Source organism: Parasteatoda tepidariorum, chromosome 1 (assembly GCF_982258835.1).
Source record: "Parasteatoda tepidariorum strain Cologne lab strain chromosome 1, Ptep-v5.0, whole genome shotgun sequence".
Lineage (NCBI taxonomy): Eukaryota > Metazoa > Arthropoda > Arachnida > Araneae > Theridiidae > Parasteatoda > Parasteatoda tepidariorum.
In genome coordinates, this window is record NC_141755.1 from 69,754,594 (window position 1) to 69,762,029 (window position 7,436).

The following is a 7,436-nucleotide window of genomic DNA, read 5'->3' on the forward strand; positions in this document are numbered from 1 at the left end:
TACCGGAACCGGTGTTTCATAAGCCGGTATCAAATTGATCCCAGTATGATACCGGAACCAGTATCATACCGGAACCGGTGTTTCATAAGCTGGTATAAAATTTATTCCAGTATGATATCGAACCCAGTATCACTAGTGTACTACACCCAGTAAACTGGGATGGTGTAACAATTTATTTTTAACACAAGTATAGTGAGGTACTACAGTTTAATACAGGAAGGTTAGTGAACTGCTCTGAATGGGAAAATAAAACATTGATATGAGTAAATAAATAAAGTCACCTGGTTTATACAGGGAACTAAAACACTTTGTCAAAAGCTATAGTTTGCATTATGTTTATAAAAATCAAATAAACTGTTTTTTTTTTAAACTTCTTCACAGTTAATGTAATTTTTTTAATAATTAATATATTAGAAATAATTGTCAATAAGATTTGAATCTAAAATACTACACAAAAAATGTTTTGCAGCAACATAAGAAAAGTGTAAATGTATTCTTCAGATTTTATGAAAATTGATTGGGGATTAGAAATATTATGTAATGAATAGCCAAAAACTGACTAAAGTCAAAATCTTAATTTTTATATCCTTTGTAATTACAAATTTGAATGATAAATTTTGTTAAATAAGCCTCGGAAATATTTGACAAATGCAAATTCATATGCACAATAAGGAGACCGTGTGAAGTGTATATATCTATAAATATAAATTTAAACAATCTAATTATAAAATTATGATTTCATATAAATCAATTATCTTTGGTTTACATTTGTAATTGATAAATAAAATTGAATGCAAATAACGCATATAATATATAATGTTCGAAATGCCGCAAAAAATATTTGAAATGAATCTAATTTGACACTGTTCATTTACTCTGAAATCAGGCATTGTAAAATATAATTATATAGTTATGTTACATTTTGATCAATGTACTTGCTTGCTACTATAGATTTAAATACAAACCATTTTAATTTTAGATATATTTGATATTTAAATTATAGTCAACTTTAATCATTCAAACATAATAGTGGTAAGAGTAGTAATTATAGCTACAAATAAAATCTTAAATGACACAAGTTATTAACTAATATAAATAAAAATTTTGAATTCTTTTACTCTGTCATTCTATTGACATTTTTCTTAAGATCCCTTGACTTAAAGCACAATTTGATATAGTCATTTTCTATTTGAAGTATTTAATTTTTATAATTTACTTATCACATAATATCTGAAAATTAAATTAGGAAGGAAAGTTATCGCCTACAAAAGTTAAATCTCAAGAGCGAATTATTTATATAACGACACATGTTCATAAATAATAAAATAAGCCTAAATTTTAGAAGGATTTTCTTATCTCACAATTGTTTTGAACTCAACAAGATATAATTAATATAATAATTAATATACATACTGAATAAAAACACACGACACAAAATTAAAACTTTTAAACATTGAATATGACATAATTTAAACTCTGCCTTCAATAAGATATAAGAATTACACAATTACTAAATGATATAAACATTACCATAACAGCCTAAAAAATATTAATCTTTTTATAATCAAACGAAATCAGTATAGTCATATTTTAGTAGCGAAATAAAAAATATAGCATTCAAATAGTTGATTGATTCGCATAGTTAAAATATTATATCTTCCTTGTTGTGGTTCATTTTTACTTTTTACAAATGCAACCGTCGTTTGCAGGCCTTATCTGCGTCAACCATGTATGATTGAGCGCACGCGAGCATGTAATGGACGGACGTGTTAAGGTCTAGCGTCATACAATCGTTCCAAGCTTAATGGAAAGACATCTTGCTTTAGAGGATGAGATTTGTAGGACTTCACACCATTTTTCTCACACCATTCCACAATTTTATTCACAGTCAACTGCAGTTGACGTTCAATGACGCGCACGTCAAATCCTGTACATTACACGTTCGGATCGTCAATATATCGTGAAACAAATACGGAAGGTGGCAGCACGTTCAAGATTTGTGATACATGAATAATGAAGAGTATGACACTTAAAACACTGCCTTGAGGGACACCTTCAGCCTGACAGAAGAGATCATAAAATGTAGTTCCCAACTTTACTCGAAAATACCGCTTCGACAGAAGGTTCTTGAGAAAGATGGGTAGATTTCCACGAAGTCCCATGTCGTAGAGTGTCTTCAAAATTCCGTACCGCCTTGTCTGATCGTAAGCCTTCTCAATATCAAAGAAGATAGAGACGAAAATGCACTTTCCAACAGTCACTTTTCCAGTCTAGTTGGAGGTTGTCTGGTTGTGCAGGATCCCTCACTTTTCTTTAATGTCGACCTCTTAGTAAAATTATCTATCTCACTTCACCAAAAAAGAGCCAGCAACAATATCTCCATTTAGAGCTCCTAATATAAACAAAATTTCAATTAACATTAATTGTAAACTAAACAATTTCAAAAAATCTCATTTTTGACATTGCATGCCTTATCTTTTAATATTATGCTTTATCTGTTTATGCTAAATTTTAGATTACAATGTTGATTAAGTTAATATTTCAGATTGCAGTGCTAATTCCATTAGACATTTTTAACATTAAGTAATATTGAAATACACAGACTGCAAATAAATAAAAGATTAAAATAAATTATTTTAAATTAAGAATAAATAGTTTATACAGTAAATTAACTAATTTATACATTTAGGGATACATTAGGGCTTAACTAATTTATACAGTAAAAACAATTTTTCAGAATAACTATTAAGTATGAAAAATACAATTGCAAATGCTACATATTTTTCAACTACTATACCAATCAATTATAAATATACTCAATATTTCAACTGGCTAATTGAAACTTAGATCAGCGCGACAATAGTAAGAAAAAATAATGGTCCACCAAAATTTTATTATTTTTGTAATTTGAAAGAGATTTCTAATAAAGGGAAGTTAATGTCTAACATAGGTATCTCTCATACTACCCACTTCTAGTTGACAACACAAAAGAATTCACAAACGCCCACATCATGAAAGCACATTACCAACCTACTTTTAGAGTGACTCCATGCAAAAATTTAAGTATGAATGATCTGAAGTAACTTTTGACCATTTTAGTTTCAGTACAGTTAGTTCAGTTCAGTTTTTAAACAGTTCAGCTCATAACTTTGTCTAAAGGTTAACATTTAAATACATTATCATGGCAAAGCATATTAAAGGTTTTTAAACATAAAATTAAAATTTGAACTTTTCAGAGGCAGAACTTAGAAGTAAAAATATTGAAACATTTAAATCTGCATATACTTTTTACATTCATTAAAATCAATGAAGCATTCAGTTCCATTTTATAATTAATTTGTAACTATAATATGAAAACTTGCAAAAAGGCTTCACTAATTCAATTTATCAACAAACTGAATATCTTTATGTACACTGTATCACTTCTATGTACAAAGAAATATAATGAATTAAGGACTGCCAACTGCTATGTTTTTAGCAAAATGTTTTATTGATATTATTAACTAAAACTTTCAGAATTCTGGGAATTTCGCAAACATCTTAAAAGCATCAATAAGGAGAAATTAAAACAAGAAAAAAAAACCTCCAGGCGAAATTAAAACAAAAACATTAAAGAACAGGACCAATTTAAAGAGTATAACTCGTAGCCATCCCAGCCAAATCTCTACTAGTCTTTCTTTTTTAAATAATAAATAAAATTTGTTAGCTTAAAATCTTTTAGGCATCTTGACAGTTGTAGCTGGTGTAATGGATCTTGACTCTGAAACATCCCTAAATGTAGATTTATAAAGGATAAAATAACTATCGAATTTTTAAAAAAAATTCTATAATAGTTTGCATGTTGAATATGTCAAGAACAAGAAAAACATACCTCTATTGAAATAAAAATAATAGGCTGTTTTCCAAATCATTTCTGAAAAAAAAAATTGATTTAGAAATTATACAATTACAAAATATATGTACACTATTAACTAGGCAGTAATATCAAACTTTTAAGTATCAACTACTTTGTTTTTAAAATGTTATTTTAGTTTAACTGAAACTTCATGGTACCAACAGTTAATAAAATATAATTATAATTAAATGCTTTAAAATAAAATTAAACATTAAAAATAACAAAAGAATTTGAGATTAACACTTAATTATATAACGCGAAGTTTCCAAATATTATATAAAACTAAACAAATAATTAATTTGTCAATAACGGTGATATTAATGAGAATTTATGTAAAAAGAGAATTATTTCAATTAAAGTTTCATTACGAAACCCAGGAAAAAACATTAAAAATACTTTATTCTCATGCAATGGAGTCTCAATGCAATGAACCCCATATCAAATGCACATGCAGTAATAATTCAAGAATAATATATATGTCTTGATTACTTTAAATATTACTGAAGCATACGTTTTAACATTATTGTAACTAACAAAGATGCAAATAAAAGCAAGAAATAAAGATAAAAATACACTTACTAAAATATGACGCCATTCTTCCCACGATGCTTCCATGATGTAAACAAGATTAGTTGGCTGTGAAGTTCAGACAGAGAAAGGAAAGAACTAGAAAAACTGAGCTGTATAGATCAGCTAGCGTGATATAGATTTAACGAACGAATTCATCGCTTCACGCTAGCTCGATGGATTTAACGAACGACTAAAAGTCGATTCTCGTCTTTTCGTGATTATTCGTTTCTGAATTAATCGCTCTTTTTCTCTTTTATAGATTCAATTGAATTAACTATATAGTAACAAAACAAATTTATTTATTTCATTTGAAAAAAGTTTAGTTTGTTTTATGATTTAAATTTATTAATCACAAATTTCAAAAACGGACTGAAATTTATAAATTAATGAAGGAGAGTTTTATGTTTGAAAATAAAAAGTTGAGATTTTATATCAATTTTTAATTTATGTAAACATATTTCCTTTGCTACGAAGTTGTTTTTGTTTGAAACCTGAACTAATTAATTTATTTCTCGAATTGATAAATTAGTTTCGGTTGGGAATAACATTGTTCTAGAATAAATTCAAATATAATAAATAAATAAATAAAAACATTTTGTAATAAAATTTAACAATTAATAATATTCTTTTATCATGATGACTTTGATTAAAATAAATTTTGTTAATCAAAAAATAAATGAGTTAATAAATAATAAACGAATAAAAACACAATCTATTATTAAATTACTTTTCTTGGAAAATTACTAACATTTAAATGACTTTAAGCAGATTTTAAAGTAATTAAAATGTGTAAAAATCTTACTCAAAAACTTCCTTTTTCTTCAAAATTATAAAATGATTTTAATATTTTTAAATATGTATTTTTTTCAATTAATGTATATAGTAAATATATGCTTTCACCGCCCTTGATATCGTATATGTAAAGAATTCTAATAAAAATCTAAGAAATTAAGTATTTGAAATAAGTATATAATAAAATAAAATAAAAAAACGAAGTTTGATAATGTCAAAACTGTTAGATTTCCAGAAAAATATGTACTTACTAAGAATGAAGCTATATTTTAAAACTACTTTAAAACTCCCAGTATGTTTGAAAACTGGTATAAAAATTTCCAGTACGATTTTATATCTCGTGTCGAAATTTCCAGTATGATCCATACTGGTTTTAAATTTCTGATATAGTGCCATACTGGTTTTACACTTTCCAGTATGGAACTATATTGGTTTTAAAATTTCCCGTATGGTGTTATACTGGTTTTAAAATTTCCCGTATGGTGTTATACTGGTTTTAAAATTTCCCGTATGGTGTTATACTGGTTTTAAAATTTCCAGTATGGTGCTATACTGGTTTTAAAATTTCCAGTATGGTGCCATACTGGTTTCAAAATTTCCAGTATGGTTATACTGGTTCTGGTATCATTTTTACTGGTTTTTGATACTGGTTTTAAGATTTTTTTCCAATAGGGACATTGGGACAAGTTGATTTTTGTGGAGAACTTTCCTTTTTCTGATCGAGATTACCCAAATTTTCTATACATAGAGAGGAAAAGCACGACAACCTCCTATGGTTAGTCCTCCGACGGCAAGGGGATTCTAACCCATTATTCGTTTACCATTGAGGATATTTCATGTCAGCACTAAGGTCAGTTTAAGTCAGGAGCAGAATTTGAATCGACCAGCCAACGCTGGGATCGAAGCTGGATCTCTATTGGAAGGCGAACTCTCTATTTCCTGAACCACCGCGGCTCAAGACGAAGCATTTGAAATTTTATTTTTAAAGTTGAGGCAGTGATAACACCAGGTAAGACCACTGTCGGTAGGCACGAAATATTTTCCGCAAACTTTGAGTTGAAGAAGACCTTTGGGAGAGCCCATCAAAATTTACCCCAGCGACCAGGCAACCTCAACACCAAATGCAGAAAAGGTCAAAACACGAAAAAATATCAAAACAAAAAATATTAACAAAACAAATAAATAGATGCAGATGTAATCAAAATAATTGTTAGTGGCTCTTATTTAGAGAGCCATTTTTGATCATCTCCGTAAGAGATCGACAACCTCATGTTGTAAGCGCAGAGCACTAAAGACGATGCTATCAATGATTTATTTTTAGAGTTGAAAATTAAATTGGGAAAAAAAGTTATTTTAGAACAAATTGAGCATCTCAAACAAACAAACCTCTTTTCATATTTTGAAGGTAATTAATTTTTATGATATGAAATGAAATGCAAACTTAAATGAAAAAACATAATTGTTTATTTATTTAAAATAGTTCCATCACTCATAATTAGTAAATTTGTTTTTACACACAATTATATCAGTAAGGGACATTTTTATTGACTCTAAATTTATCAAGTACCTTCATTTATCAAGTATCAAATATCAAGTACCTTCGATTACATTTTGAAGTCAATGGAAGTAACCCCTAAGAACGACCAACCTCAATTAACGACCATTTTACTGTAGAACAGAGAGGGTCGTTCCCGAGAGGTTTAAGTGTACTAGCAATATTCAGCTTCTTGAAACAAATTGGATACAAAATGGATTGGATACAACAAATTGGATTGGATTTTTTAACTTGTACCGCTGATAAATGACGGCATTTTCGGAATATTTGTAATGCGGTGAATATAGCGTCTATCGTTTGCTAAGCGTCCTGTTGGTTAAAATCATGTACAATTCAATTATTGAATTAAAAATGAAATGTTAACCTAATTATGCACTGCGCCTTTTGAAAAAAAAAGGGCTGGCAGAAGTGTTTCATTATAGGAATTCATTCTACTGAAAGAGCATAGTTCTATTATTATAGTATAAGTAATAAAAAAATTATATTTGGATTTAAAATCAAAGTACTGTACCTTTTCACAGATAAGTAACAGAAAAAAATATCCAATTAATGTAAACAGCTATGTAATGCCGCTTTTTTTATATATATATAACTGTTATTCATGTAAACATCACATATTGTGGC

The 7,436-nt window shown here is 28.2% G+C and overlaps 1 long non-coding RNA gene across 1 annotated transcript; it reads right to left on the minus strand.

Annotated features, from left to right (window-relative positions):
* Positions 1 to 561: 561 nt before the first annotated feature.
* LOC147816500 (uncharacterized) lies at positions 562 to 4,560 on the minus strand. Its single transcript, XR_015434704.1, has 3 exons — positions 4,475 to 4,560; positions 3,872 to 3,913; positions 562 to 2,392 (listed from the first exon to the last, which is right to left on the minus strand). It is a non-coding gene; the product is annotated as an uncharacterized LOC147816500 (long non-coding RNA).
* Between the last annotated feature and the right edge of the window lie 2,876 nt (positions 4,561 to 7,436).